Source organism: Phyllobates terribilis, unplaced genomic scaffold, assembly GCF_046119375.1.
Source record: "Phyllobates terribilis strain yellow unplaced genomic scaffold, ASM4611937v1 Scaffold_110__1_contigs__length_5578470, whole genome shotgun sequence".
In the NCBI taxonomy this organism is placed as follows: domain Eukaryota; kingdom Metazoa; phylum Chordata; class Amphibia; order Anura; family Dendrobatidae; genus Phyllobates; species Phyllobates terribilis.
The window spans coordinates 4,122,942-4,136,538 of NW_027362870.1; positions in this window are offsets into that span (position 1 = coordinate 4,122,942).

The window sequence follows — 13,597 nt, forward strand, 5'->3', positions numbered from 1 at the left end:
TATCAGTCTTTTAGTCCATCCTGGGTTACGCTCCAACTAATTGTACAAGGATTCCCGGTAAATCCACCAAGGACTCCTAAAAATAACTAGAAACACATAATTATTTACAAGCAACAAGAAAAACAGGTAACCATAAATAAAACAACTTATACACTTCAAATCCTCCATCGTGCGGGTAACTGGCCTCTAGTGGCCCTAGTGGACCTACGGAGCTGACTGTCTAGCCCCGAACTACAGGGTGTAGGAACTGTCAAGGGTAAACTGGGCAGCTGTCCACGGGCCCTTTGGCTCACTAGAGGCATGGCAGGTTCACTATAAGCAGAGGGTTGATCCTCCTGGTCTGCTGGTGTGGGGTCTTCTGCCTCCTGGACCGGCTGTTCTTCCAGCTCTAGCTGTTGCTCCGTAGGTGCTTGGGATGCTGGTTGGAGGAAGGTGAGTACGGGTACCACAACTGCGCCATTGACTTGAGTCCAAGACCGAGGGAAGTCTCCGAGCACAGTACTAACCATATCTTCCCTTTCCTCTACGGGTCGAGGGTCTTCTTGTTCCTCTTCAGGGTTCCGTAGCTGTTCGGGACACTTCTTCAGGTGATCCCGGGATACAATGGTTGTGGTTTCCCCTCCGTCTTTACTGATGGTACAGACCTTTGGGTTGTCGTGGCTTGAGGGCAGTACGATGTACGGGTCCTTCTCCCACTGGTCGTCCAACTTGTGGAGCCGCCTTTTCCTCTTCAAGACCTGCTCTCCGGGTACCAGGGGAACAGCGGGAGCACACTGGTTGTAAGTTTTCTCTTGTCTTTCCCTAGCTTGACAGAGACTTCGCTCCACGCTCTCCTGTACTTTCCGGTACTGCTGCTGCCTCTCTGTGTCCCAGTCTGCTTCTGGTGAAGTGTCCTCGGGTGTCAGGACTCCCATCTCCAGGTCAACAGGTAGCTTCCCAGGTCTTGCCCTCATCAGGTAAGCCGGGGTACAGTTGGTGGAACCTACCGGGATGTGGTTGTATAGGTCCACTAGGTCGGGCAGCCTCTCAGGCCACAGACTGCGTTCTTCCAGGGGCAATGTTTTCAGAAGATCTATCACCACCTGGTTCATTTTCTCACAAAGTCCATTAGTTTGCGGATGATAGGGTGTCGTCCTTATCTTCCGGCAGCCATACAGAGTGCAGAATTCTTGGAAGACCTCCGCTTCAAAGGCAGGTCCCTGGTCTGTCAACACTTGGTCCGGGTACCCGTGTGGACGGCAGAAATGCTGCTGGAAGGCTCTAGCTGCTGTTCGAGCTGTTAAGTCCTTGACGGGGACGACAACCAAGAACCGGGAGTAGTGATCCACGATGGTTAGTGCGTAGACGTAGCCACTTCTGCTTGGGGTCAGTTTTACATGATCCAAGGCTACCAGTTCCAACGGCTGCCGGGTGACGATGGACTGCAGGGGAGTCTTCTGGCTGGCACGGTCCTTCCTCCTCAGGTTGCACGGGCCACAGTCTCTGCACCACCTCTCGATGGTTCCCCTCATGCCTACCCAATGGAACCGCCCGCGCAGCAGGAACTCCAGCTTCTTCCATCCGAAGTGTCCAGCCCCGTCGTGGTATGCCTCCATCACCACGGCTGCGTCTCTCCGTGGCACCACTACTTGCCAGATTAGTTCATGCGTCCGGGAGTTAACCATTCGGCGGCACAACTTCCCCTTATAAAGGAACAGTCGACTCTTCTCAGCCCACAGTTGCTTGGCTTCCTCCGGAGCGTCTGGGTCAAGGTGAGCCTCTGGCCGAGTCAGCATCTCCTTCACCAGTCGGACGGCAGGGTCACTGTCTTGCGTTTCCGCCCAGTTGTAGTGAGGCAAGGGATTAAACGTAGCAGCTTGCTTACTCCTTACCCGGTGGGAATACTGGATAGTCCCATGACGGTGGAACGCGGGGAGTTCGACTTCTTCCAGTCCCTCTGGATCTTCTCCTACGTCCGGTAGGTTTGGCATCCTGGACAGGGCGTCCGCGTTGGTATTGGAGCGTCCTGCCCGGTATTTGATTGTGAACTCGTAGTTGGACAGACGGGCCATCCATCTCTGCTCTAGGGCACCGAGTCTTGCCGTGTCCAGGTGTGTCAACGGGTTGTTATCCGTGTACACGGTGAACCGGGAAGAAGCGAGGTAGTGCTTAAAGCGTTCGGTGACTGCCCACACCACTGCCAGGAACTCTAGCTTAAATGAGCTGTAATTCTCAGGGTTTCTTTCGGTGGGTCGCAGTTTTCGACTGGCGTAAGCGATTACTCGTTCTTTCCCCTGCTGGATCTGGGACAGTACGGCTCCTAGCCCGATGTTACTTGCGTCGGTGTAGAGGATAAAGGGCTGGCTGTAATCAGGGTACGCCAGGATTTCATCCCCCGTGAGGGCCATCTTCAGCTGGCGGAAGGACTCTTCTTCTAACTTCTCCCATTTGAAGGGCGGCTTCTGGTTCTTGGCCTTCCGGGACTGGCCTATCAGGAGGTCCTGCATAGGAGCTGCCTTTTTGGTGAAACCGGGGATGAATCTGCGGTAATAGCCTACCAACCCGAGGAACTGCCGCACTTCCTTTACACTGGAGGGACTTACATAGTTACATAGTTTCATAGTTTATAAGGCCGAAAAAAGACAAGCGTCCATCCAGTTCAGCCTATTAATTGGCCATTCCTTAATTGCGGTGATCTTATCAGGGTCGGGAGCCACTCCGTCAGCGCTCACCACGTGTCCCAGGTACTGCACCTTTGGTTTTAGGAGGTGACACTTGGAAGGTTTTACCTTTAAGCCGTAGTTTGCCAGAGCTTCGAACACTTCCGCCAGGTGTTTCAGGTGGTCCTCATAAGTCTTGGAATATACGATGACATCGTCCAGGTACAACAGGACCGTCTCGAAGTTTCTGTGGCCCAGACAGCACTCCATTAATCGTTGAAAGGTTCCTGGTGCGTTACAGAGTCCGAACGGCATGCAGGTAAACTCGCTAAGTCCCATCGGGGTGGTGAATGCGGTCTTCTCCCGGTCCGCCTCTGCTACAGGAACCTGCCAGTACCCGCTAGTGAGATCCAAGGTAGAGAAGAAGTTAGCAGATCTTAAAGCAGCCAAAGACTCCTCTATCCTTGGTAAGGGGTACGCATCCTTGTGTGTGATATGGTTGATTTTCCGGTAATCTACACACATCCTCATGGTGTTGTCTTTCTTTTTGACTAAGACTAGTGGAGCTGCCCAGGGGCTACAGCTATCCCTGATCACCCCAGCCTCCTTCATGTCCCTAAGCATCCCCTTGGCGTGTTGGTAGTGTGCAGGGGGTACGGGTCGATACCTCTCTTTTATGGGAAGATGGTCTCCCGTGGGGATGTGGTGTTCTACCCCCTTGACTCGCCCGAAGTCTAACGGGTGTTTACTAAACACTCTCTCGTACTCTTGAACCACCCGATAGACTCCCTGTCTCTGGTGTGAGGGAGTGGAGTCAGTACCCAAATGTAGTTGCTGACACCAGTCCTCCATTGTTTCCTTAGAGCCGTTACTTTCCTCCAGGGAAGATGGAGGCAAGGGTTCTACGGACTGTATGGAATTTTGATTGATGGTATACAATTTGGCTAGCGTGGCATACCGGGGCAGGTACACTTCCCTCTTCCCGATATTTATTATGCGAACGGGCACCCTCCCATGGCGTACATTGACCACCCCCCGTGCTGTCAAAATGGTGGGCCTACTGTCTGAGTAAACTGGTTCTACCATTGCCTGGTAATCTCTACCTCTCAGACCAATAGCTGCCCGGCACCAAATCATCATTTCACTTTTTGGGGGCATGGCAATAGGGAAAGGGTCACACATTCTCACGCTACCAATCTCACCGCCGGAGAGTTCCACCTGTTGCCGTCGCATCAGTGCCCGGATCTCTTTTTGGAGCACTCGCTGCTCGCCGGAGCTGGCGTTCTTGGCAACCTGCTGTAAAAGGAAAATCACCTCTGCAAGACAATTTTCAATTACATTAGTTCCTAGAGTTATCTTTGGGTGACTCTCGTGTTTGTCAATGTCTACAATGATCAGTCCCTGTGCTGCCAGTTCAACTCTACCAATTTTAATGGTCACCTCTTTAAATCCGATCTGTGGCACGGGCTGACCATTGCTGGCGATGATACTCAAGTCGTCGTCAGGGTAGCGGGTAATATCCGAGTCATTCCAGTACTGCTTGAAGAGCACGTACGGGATGGTGGTGACCTGTGACCCGGTGTCCAGTAGGGCACTCATAGGAATGCCATCCAGTACCACAGGCAAGACTGGACGTCCTCCCACATATTTGTCGCGCCAGTTCGATGGGCCTGATGATCTTTTTCCTAGGGGTTGGCCCTCTACCCTAGGTTGTGCCAGTTTAAAGGACAGTACCTTGCCATATGTCCGGGTTGATTACAGCGGCGGCAGATGGGTCGTCCGTCCTCGTTGTATCGGTCGCTGGGTCTTCCTCTGGCCGGTGGGGTCCTCCTTGGTCGACGCCACGGGATGTCCTCCGGTCCGGATGCCAGCTGGATCTTCCCTGGAGTAGAAACCTGTAAAGACTGCACAGTTCGGGTTAGCGCAGCAACGCTTTTAGCTAGCTCTTGGACCTGATGGTGCAGGTCTGGAGCAGGGTCATTGCTCAAAGCCTGCGCATCAGCTTCCACAGGCCCTGCCGACAAGGGCGCCGCCTCCTGGTGGTAAGTAGTAGTGGGGCGTCTGTGGGTCACAACGCCACCTGGTGCCGGTTCTCGGAGCACCCGGATGGCTCTGTCCTTGAACTGTGCAAATCCCAGATGAGGGTCCTGTAAGGCCATTGCCCGCAACTGGGTTCGGTGGGCATTGCAATATAAACCCTCTATAAATTGTTCAGTCAACAGCCTGTCCTCGTCTCCCACGCCGTCAGGGTCGGTCTGCTTAATGGCTCTCAGGGCTTCTTGTAGGTTTAATGCATAGTCCCTTATACTCTCATGTGCCCGCTGTTTGCACCCGTAGAATCTAAGCTTGATCTCGGCTGAGGTGCGGGTATCAAAGGTGTCCCTCAGCCGGGCCAGTATCCCTGCGACAGTCCTCCCCCCAGGTGGCCAGGACTTTACCTCCCTTTGGGCTGCCCCGGTTAATTGGGCCACCAGGATGCTCACTTTTTGCTCTTCTGTAAGGGGGTACACCTGGAAGAGGCTATCCAGCTTTTCTCTAAAGTCATGCAGGGTATGCGATTCCCCTGAGTACTGGGGTAGCCAGGCTGCCCCCGGGATATAGGGCATGGTGAAAGGCATGACCGCAACAGCAGTGGTGCTGGCGGGGGTTGAAGCGGTGAAGCTCTCCTCCGTATCAGACATCCTTCTCCCCCCTAGTGGACCGTGGCCTACCTTGCGATGATCCTCTTCCGTAGGCCGCGGCTCCGCAGTGGATCGTCAGGGTTGAGGACCTTCCGTCGCGCTCCTGTGACGTCGGCGTCTGCTGGGCTCCTTCCAGGACCTTACGCAACGTCCGGACGTGAGGCGGGGCTTCAGTTCTCGCGCGCTTTCGGAGTCCACGCCCCTCTTCTTCCCGCGCGGCGTCCTCAAGATGGCGTCCAATGGCGGGAAAACTCCACGTATGGCGGGAAGAAGGCTGAAGATGGCGCCGGATGGCGGGAAAACTCCACCGATGGCGGGAAGGAAGCGGAAGATGGCGCCGGATGGCGGGAATCTTCACCACAGGTAAGTTTGAACAGTCTTTTTCAGGCACGCAGTACCCGGTGGTTGCGGGCACGAAATCCTGCCAACTACGCCAAAAGTTGACGCGCCCCTGGGCCTGTGTCGCGCTGCGTTGCGCACGCGGGAGCTTACCCGGAGCCGGATCTGTTGAGGGTTGTAGTCTCGTGGCGGTGACCCGGTCCGTGCCCAGGGAGTCAAACTGAGCGGCGATGTATCAGCGGTAGATGTTGGACGACTACGCCACCCGTTGAGTACAGCTAAGGAGCTGCTGCTGCAGGGCAGACCGCTGAGGCCGGTGGTAGGATTGTGCAGCGTGATAGTATAACCCCCAACGGGAGGGGTATGGCCTCAGGGCAGCCGACGTGGATGATGGGGGTAGCAGGAACCACTCGGAGACGGTACGGTGTAGTTCAGGGTCTTTATTGGTGACAAAGATAGACCCTCCCGGAGTACTGGCTAGCGATTGGGGCCTGGTCAGTCCTTGAGCAGATGGGATCTCCCCTGGCCAGGCAGAGTTGTAGGCCTCCCAAACTAACTGTACTCTTCTGGCTACCTTGCTAGAGGCGGGTATAAGTAGCCCACGTTCCTGAGTGTACCGTGTGGTGCTCACCCGTATGGCCGGTGACTCGGGGCCTTCTAGTAGCTTCCGCTCCACGACGGCGGTGCTGGTCCCATGCGTGTGACCGTGCCTTCGGGTTTCTTGGCCAGAGGACCTGGAATCCCCTGCCTGACGGATTCTGCTGCTGGGTAGGAGTTAGTCCCCACAGCCTCGGACTCCGGGTCCGGTAAGAAATCTTCTCAGTCAGGGCGAGCTCTGCAGCTGCCAGCCCCTGACTCCTTGTAACACTGCTCCCACAGAGCTCCTGATGTTCTGTTCCTATATTTGCTTCTTTTCTCTGTCTCTACTTCTTCTCTACTCACTAACCCTGCCTCAGCCCTAGGTTTATATAGGGGAAGTTCTTCCCCTCCCAGGACTGGGCAGGAGGTGTGGCATGTTTAGGATCCCTGACCAAGAGACCTCCCACCTGCTCTCAGACGTAATATCTCTATCACTGTGGCAACCAGACCCCTGGGGTGTCACATATGCATCTCATTTGTAGGATGCACACTATTCATTTCAATATGGAGCGGAGTAGGAGGAGACTTTCATTACTGTTCCCTTTACTTCCTCCCTGCTGATAGGAAATGCCATGCTGTTTGCTTGTGTCCTGTGATTACAGCAGCCTGCAACAGTTTTCAGCGTGCACTCCCCGGCTCAGGCATCAAGCAGTAAATGATAACATTAAAACGCTGCTACCCCTTTGTTAGTCACTTTTTTATCTTCTTCCCCTTCTACGAATGCTATAGTCCGTTATTCTAGAACTGCTCTGAAAATGGTTCTCTCTGGAGTGTTGGGATTTGGGTTTAGGGTGGGTTATGGGAATTGAAGTTCAGATACTTTGTTCATATTTTTACTATGGAATTACTATGTCGTGTATGTTATTTGAAAGATGGAATATTTGTAGTTGGAGTTTTTCAATAAAAATGATTTGATTAAAAAAAAATATGAAATTAAAATTCCTCTGTTCTTGAGAAAGCATAGGATTTTACTAAGAGGTAAATTGCACGTTCCTTGTTTTCCAGGCGCTTTACATTTTTGCTAGTTTTGTACGATTACACAATCCCTTTTATAGGCCAGTGCCAGTTGTACATCTCTCCCTAAACTCTTGTTCACACTATATTTTAAGCCAGTTTTCTTATATGGTTTCTAGATGTTGTCCAGCTTTGATAAATAATTAGTATTTATACTTTTGCTTTTAGATAGACTTGAAGAATGCAGATCCGGAAAGGGTGGAGAAACAAATTGAGAAGATGTTTGACGTTCCCGCTAGTGACTGTATCCGGGTACGATGCGCTCCAGATCAAAATCATTCCTGTAGGCAAATTTAACTCCGCTGTCTGTACCTTGTCTTTTTATTTTTTTCTACAAAATGTGGCTGAAAAAGGGGCAATGTAGCGAGGAATTTACATCAATTTTTGGTGTTGAAAAAAAAAAAAAAACTTTTGTGACGCATCATTTTTGCACAAAAATGTGCAGCTTCCTATTTTACAGCACTCTTGCAACTTTTAGAAATTGGGCTTGGTAAGCTACACAGGTCTAAGAATGACGGGTGGCGTTAAAAGCGGATAAAGATACACGGTGGCTCAGTGGTTAGCGTTGTTGTTTTGCAGCACTGGGATCCTGGGTTCAAATCCCACCAAGGACGACATCTGCAAGAAGTTTGTATGTTCTCTCTGTGTTTGCGTGGGTTTCCTCCGGGTTCTCCGGTTTTCTCCCACACTCCAAAGACATACTGATAGGGAATGTAGATTGTGAGCCCCGATGGGGGTGACGCACCCCCTGGGCCATGTGCTGTAGGGGATACCCGGAGCCGGATCAGATGGGGGTTGTAGTCTCCGAGTGGCTGTGACCCGGTCCGTGCCCAGGGTGTCAAGCTCAGTGTGTGGCAGTCCTTATGATGTTACTAGATGTTCTTTTGTGTCGACTACGCCACCCGTTGAATTGCGGTCAATACAGCCGCCGCTGCAGCAGGGTCCGCTGAGGCTGGTGATGTATGTGCAGCTCAGATAGTATAACCCCCAACGGGAGGGGTATAGCCTCAGGGGGTCAGTTGCAGAGGATGGGGGTTGTGGTGGTGCAGCGGGGATGGAAATGAGTCTCAGAGTCGGGCTGTGCAGTTCAGGGTTTGTTTACTTACTGCAGTTGTTCTGGTCACTCCGGCCTTAAGTGACCACCCGAGCCGTGCTGCGTCCACCAGGTCCTGGACTCGGCCAACCCCCAAGTAGTTCTGGAGCGTGGTCCTGAGCTCCCTTTCTGTCCTGTCCTCTTCTCTGGCCTTCCCCACCAGGGATCCACCTATGTCCGGCTCCCTCGGGCCTCTTGGTGGTAAACCCTTGTCTCTGGGTTCCCTGACCCTATTCGTGGTCTGCCTTCCGGGTGGATTTAGTGGGTGATCGTGGCAGATCAATCCTGCCCACGACCTCCGGTTCCTGGCTAAGGTGTGCTGTAGCCTCTGCCAGCTTGGGATCCGGTACCCTGTTGCCAACTCTTCACCCTCTGGTCTAATTTGGGCTCTTGGAGTTCCTTCTTTCTCCCCCTCTGGATCTTTCTTTCTCCTCTCTCTCTCTCTTGGCCTTGGAGCTGCTCTTCCCCTCTGCTCTCTTCCTCTGCAAAAGACCCTGTCCTAAGATGGTGCCCACCTTATATACTCCCTCTATGTGTGAGCTCAGGTGACCAGCACCCAATGAGCTCCTAACTTTACCCAGGCTGCTCCCCCTATCTGCCCCTACACTACTGGGATGTTCCACCCCCCTCCCACTCCAGCCAGGAACAGACACTGTCGTACCTGCACATTTCTCTAGTGGGAGTACCATCGGTCTGTTCCTCGGAAATGGGATGTGTGTAGTGCATGCAGCTAACTGAGCTCAGTTCCACACTCCATCCTTACCCGGGAGTGGAATACCACACCTCTGGCTTGAGGTGTAATACCCCTGTAGCAGCCGAATCCTCAGGGTGCTACATTCCCCCCTGGTAAATCACAGCACGTCCTCGGGCTGTAAGATATAAACATCCACAAACATACATTTTTTTTTTTTCATAAAACATAAACATATAAAACATCATATATTATCAGCATAAACTTTTCATATAAAACTTATCATAAATAACACTCTTGTTCCTCCGGCCACGGTGCAACTTGTGACCGGGTAAAGTGCGACAGTCTCTTGAAGAAACACGGTTTCCTATAAAACCGGTAGGGGGCGCTTTAGGAAGCGCAACTATATACAAGGGGAATATGGCCGCTCTCAGTCCTCGGCCAGGGGAATAGGGACACACGGGATTAACAGTTCACTCTTGGCTGGTCCCAACGGGGACTATATTTTAACTAGAACAGTTCTTATACCCTGACGGGTAACTATGTACAGTCTCTCTCTACCGTACTTCAACGACGGCGTCCTCCTGCTCCTTCTTTAGATTCTTCAGACCCGTCCGGGTCCTCTTGCTCCTCCTCACACCGCAGCTCCTCCTCCGTCAGGCGATGCACATGGAGGGCGTAGGGTCCTTCGGCACACTTGTGCCGGGTGAAGGTGACCTCGTCCCCTACATACAGGTCACGACCTCTGTGTCCCTCCGGCAGATGGCTTTCTACGTCTCTGCGAGTTACAAAGACGTCGCCGGGGGTATGATGGTCTCTGATAAAGCCCCATCCGTGCTGCATGTTGAATTTTATCACAGTCCCGGTGGAAGGGGGACCATGAGCTGCACGGGGATTCCTCCTGGTCCGGCTCTTCTGCTCCGCGCTCCTTATCTGCGCTTGTTGTTCCCGGACCCGCCTCTCTCTCCGCTCCCTCTCGAAGACCTCGAGCTGCTGCCGGCAGCACTCTGCACGTTCTGCTGCGGCCGCCCGAGTCTCCTGAGTGAACCCCATGAGGTCTTCTCCGGTGGGGTCCCACTCGAACTGTGCCTCCTCCAGCGGGGGCGAGGTCCTCTTTACGGGCTTCGGAGCCGGAATCAGGGGCTCGCACATGGGCCTTGCTCTCTGGAGTTCCAGCTGAATGTACTCCTGGGGCCATATGAAGGGCTGCCCATCCGGGCACGTATGCTGGGCAAATAGATTTTCACCCAGGTGCGGCACTCTAGAGGTTGAGGGCGCGTTGATGGTAGCTGCGCCCGGGTCGACCAGGCCTTGCGACCAGGCTTGGGGCACCTTAAAGGCAAAGGGCACCGTAAGAACGGCGGCGCCCTGGGTTACTCGGCCCTGCGACCAGGCCGGTGGCTCCGCGGAGGTAGGGGGCGCTGTTGGAATTGCGGCGCCCGGGTGTACTAGGCCTTGCGACCAGGCCGGTGGTATTTCCTGCTTGGCCACGCTCGAGGTCGAGGCGTGTGACGTCACAGGGGTCGCGGCCGCGGTTTCCGGTTGAGGCCTAGTCGGCGGCGGTGACGATGCAGCGACGGGCACGGCAGGGGGAATTTCGGGCTCTGCGACGGGGAGCTGGGGCAGGCACGCGGTTTCCCGGCTCGGGGTAGAGACGTCCCCTTTACCTGCCTCCGTCCGTTCAGCTCCCTTCTCGGCGCCGTCTCCTGCCTTCATTCCTCCTGCGCCATCCTCAGAGGCGGTCTGTCTCCTCGTCTCGGGTGGCGTGCTCCGCTGACGGGTGCCGGTCTGCTGGGCCATCTCTCGGCTCCACTCCGCCAACGTCTCCCGCTGCACCCGGGCCATCCTCCGTGCGAGGCCCTCCAACGCGGTCTGTGCACACTCCCGGTCTCGGGGGAGCTGTGTTAGGATCTCCAGCAGGCCTTCTGGAGTGGCGACCTGCAACAGGCTCCTGACCACTGGGTCGGTGCTGCCTGACTCTCCCTCCATCTCCGGGTAGGCTCTCTCTGGACTCTCTTCCAGACGTCTTGTCTCCGGGTGCGCTCTCTCCAGACTGCTCCAGGCGACACCCATCTTTGCTCTCTTCTTCTGTCTCCGCCCACATCGAGGGTGGTCCCGGGGCAACTTAGTGATTGTCAGTTCCAGGGGCAGTTCTCTTACGCTGATGGACACTTCCAGCATCACAGTCTCTGTTGGTGGGCGCGGTTTCCGCTTTTGGCGCCATTCTTTGACCTGGCCCACGATGGGAGGTGGCCTTTTGCCACCCTCTGGCACGCCCATAATGGCGTCCGCTCCCCCAAGGCGGGAAATCTTCGGAAATGGCGGGAATCGTCTCCCAGTGGCGGGAAACTCCATGGATGGCGGGAAAAAGCTGCAAATGGCGGACAACCGGCGGGAAACGACCTGTGATGGGGCCCGATGGCGGGGACCCTGCGGAACCGGCGGGAGACTTCTTTTTGAGGTAACGGTGAACTTCTCTTCAGGCACGCAGTACCCGGTTGTTGCGGGCACGTAATCCTGCCGACTACGCCAAAGTTGACGCACCCCCTGGGCCATGTGCTGTAGGGGATACCCGGAGCCGGATCAGATGGGGGTTGTAGTCTCCGAGTGGCTGTGACCCGGTCCGTGCCCAGGGTGTCAAGCTCAGTGTGTGGCAGTCCTTATGATGTTACTAGATGTTCTTTTGTGTCGACTACGCCACCCGTTGAATTGCGGTCAATACGGCCGCCGCTGCAGCAGGGTCCGCTGAGGCTGGTGATGTATGTGCAGCTCAGATAGTATAACCCCCAACGGTAGGGGTATAGCCTCAGGGGGTCAGTTGCAGAGGATGGGGGTTGTGGTGGTGCAGCGGGGATGGAAATGAGTCTCAGAGTCGGGCTGTGCAGTTCAGGGTTTATTTACTTACTGCAGTTGTTCTGGTCACTCCGGCCTTAAGTGACCACCCGAGCCGTGCTGCGTCCACCAGGTCCTGGACTCGGCCAACCCCCAAGTAGTTCTGGAGCGTGGTCCTGAGCTCCCTTTCTGTCCTGTCCTCTTCTCTGGCCTTCCCCACCAGGGATCCACCTATGTCCGGCTCCCTCGGGCCTCTTGGTGGTAAACCCTTGTCTCTGGGTTCCCTGACCCTATTCGTGGTCTGCCTTCCGGGTGGATTTAGTGGGTGATCGTGGCAGATCAATCCTGCCCACGACCTCCGGTTCCTGGCTAAGGTGTGCTGTAGCCTCTGCCAGCTTGGGATCCGGTACCCTGTTGCCAACTCTTCACCCTCTGGTCTAATTTGGGCTCTTGGAGTTCCTTCTTTCTCCCCCTCTGGATCTTTCTTTCTCCTCTCTCTCTCTCTTGGCCTTGGAGCTGCTCTTCCCCTCTGCTCTCTTCCTCTGCAAAAGACCCTGTCCTAAGATGGTGCCCACCTTATATACTCCCTCTATGTGTGAGCTCAGGTGACCAGCACCCAATGAGCTCCTAACTTTACCCAGGCTGCTCCCCCTATCTGCCCCTACACTACTGGGATGTTCCACCCCCCTCCCACTCCAGCCAGGAACAGACACTGTCGTACCTGCACATTTCTCTAGTGGGAGTACCATCGGTCTGTTCCTCGGAAATGGGATGTGTGTAGTGCATGCAGCTAACTGAGCTCAGTTCCACACTCCATCCTTACCCGGGAGTGGAATACCACACCTCTGGCTTGAGGTGTAATACCCCTGTAGCAGCCGAATCCTCAGGGTGCTACAGGGGCAGTGATGATAATGTCTGTAAAGTGCTGTGAAATTAATGGCGCCATATAAGTAAAATAAATAAAGATAGATGGAAGTGCTACATAAACATTTATCAAACATCGTGCAACACTTTGATACATTTGGCACAAATAATGGTAACACAACCACAAGCAAAACTGACCTGAGAAAGTCCCTTTATGATACATTTTTCGGAAAGAATTTGAAAGATTTAAAGCATTAGAAATGAAGAAGATTATCCAATATCACAGAAAAAGGAAAAGTCTCCAGATGTCTTTATGCCGGATGCCGGTCTGTGTCCATACCTAAAGAAGAGCTGTCAAAAGAATGGGAAAGGAATCCTTTAGTAAACACAAATATCCATTGGGGTTTTAGGTGTTAAAAAAATGATCATATGAAAGATTTTGTGATCTGCGGTTACATGATTGTAATAACAACATTAAAGCCCCATTCAGATGTACAGGTTTTATCCATGAGAAACTGAGCAGAACGATATATAGGTTTGTGGGAGAAGATTCAGTATAAATTGTAATTTATTCATTAGATTTGAGAGTCCTCAGTGGTTGATACCTTTAATGGCTAACTGAAAAGATGGTAACAAATTGCAAGCTTTCCAGACGACTCAGGCTTCTTCATCAGGCAGACCTGAGACCTGAGTAGTCTGGAAAGCCTGAAATTTGTTACCTTTTAATGGCTAACGGAAAAGATGGTATCAACCACTGAGGACTGTCAAATCTAAATACTCTTCTATCTACTGGCTAATACGGTAC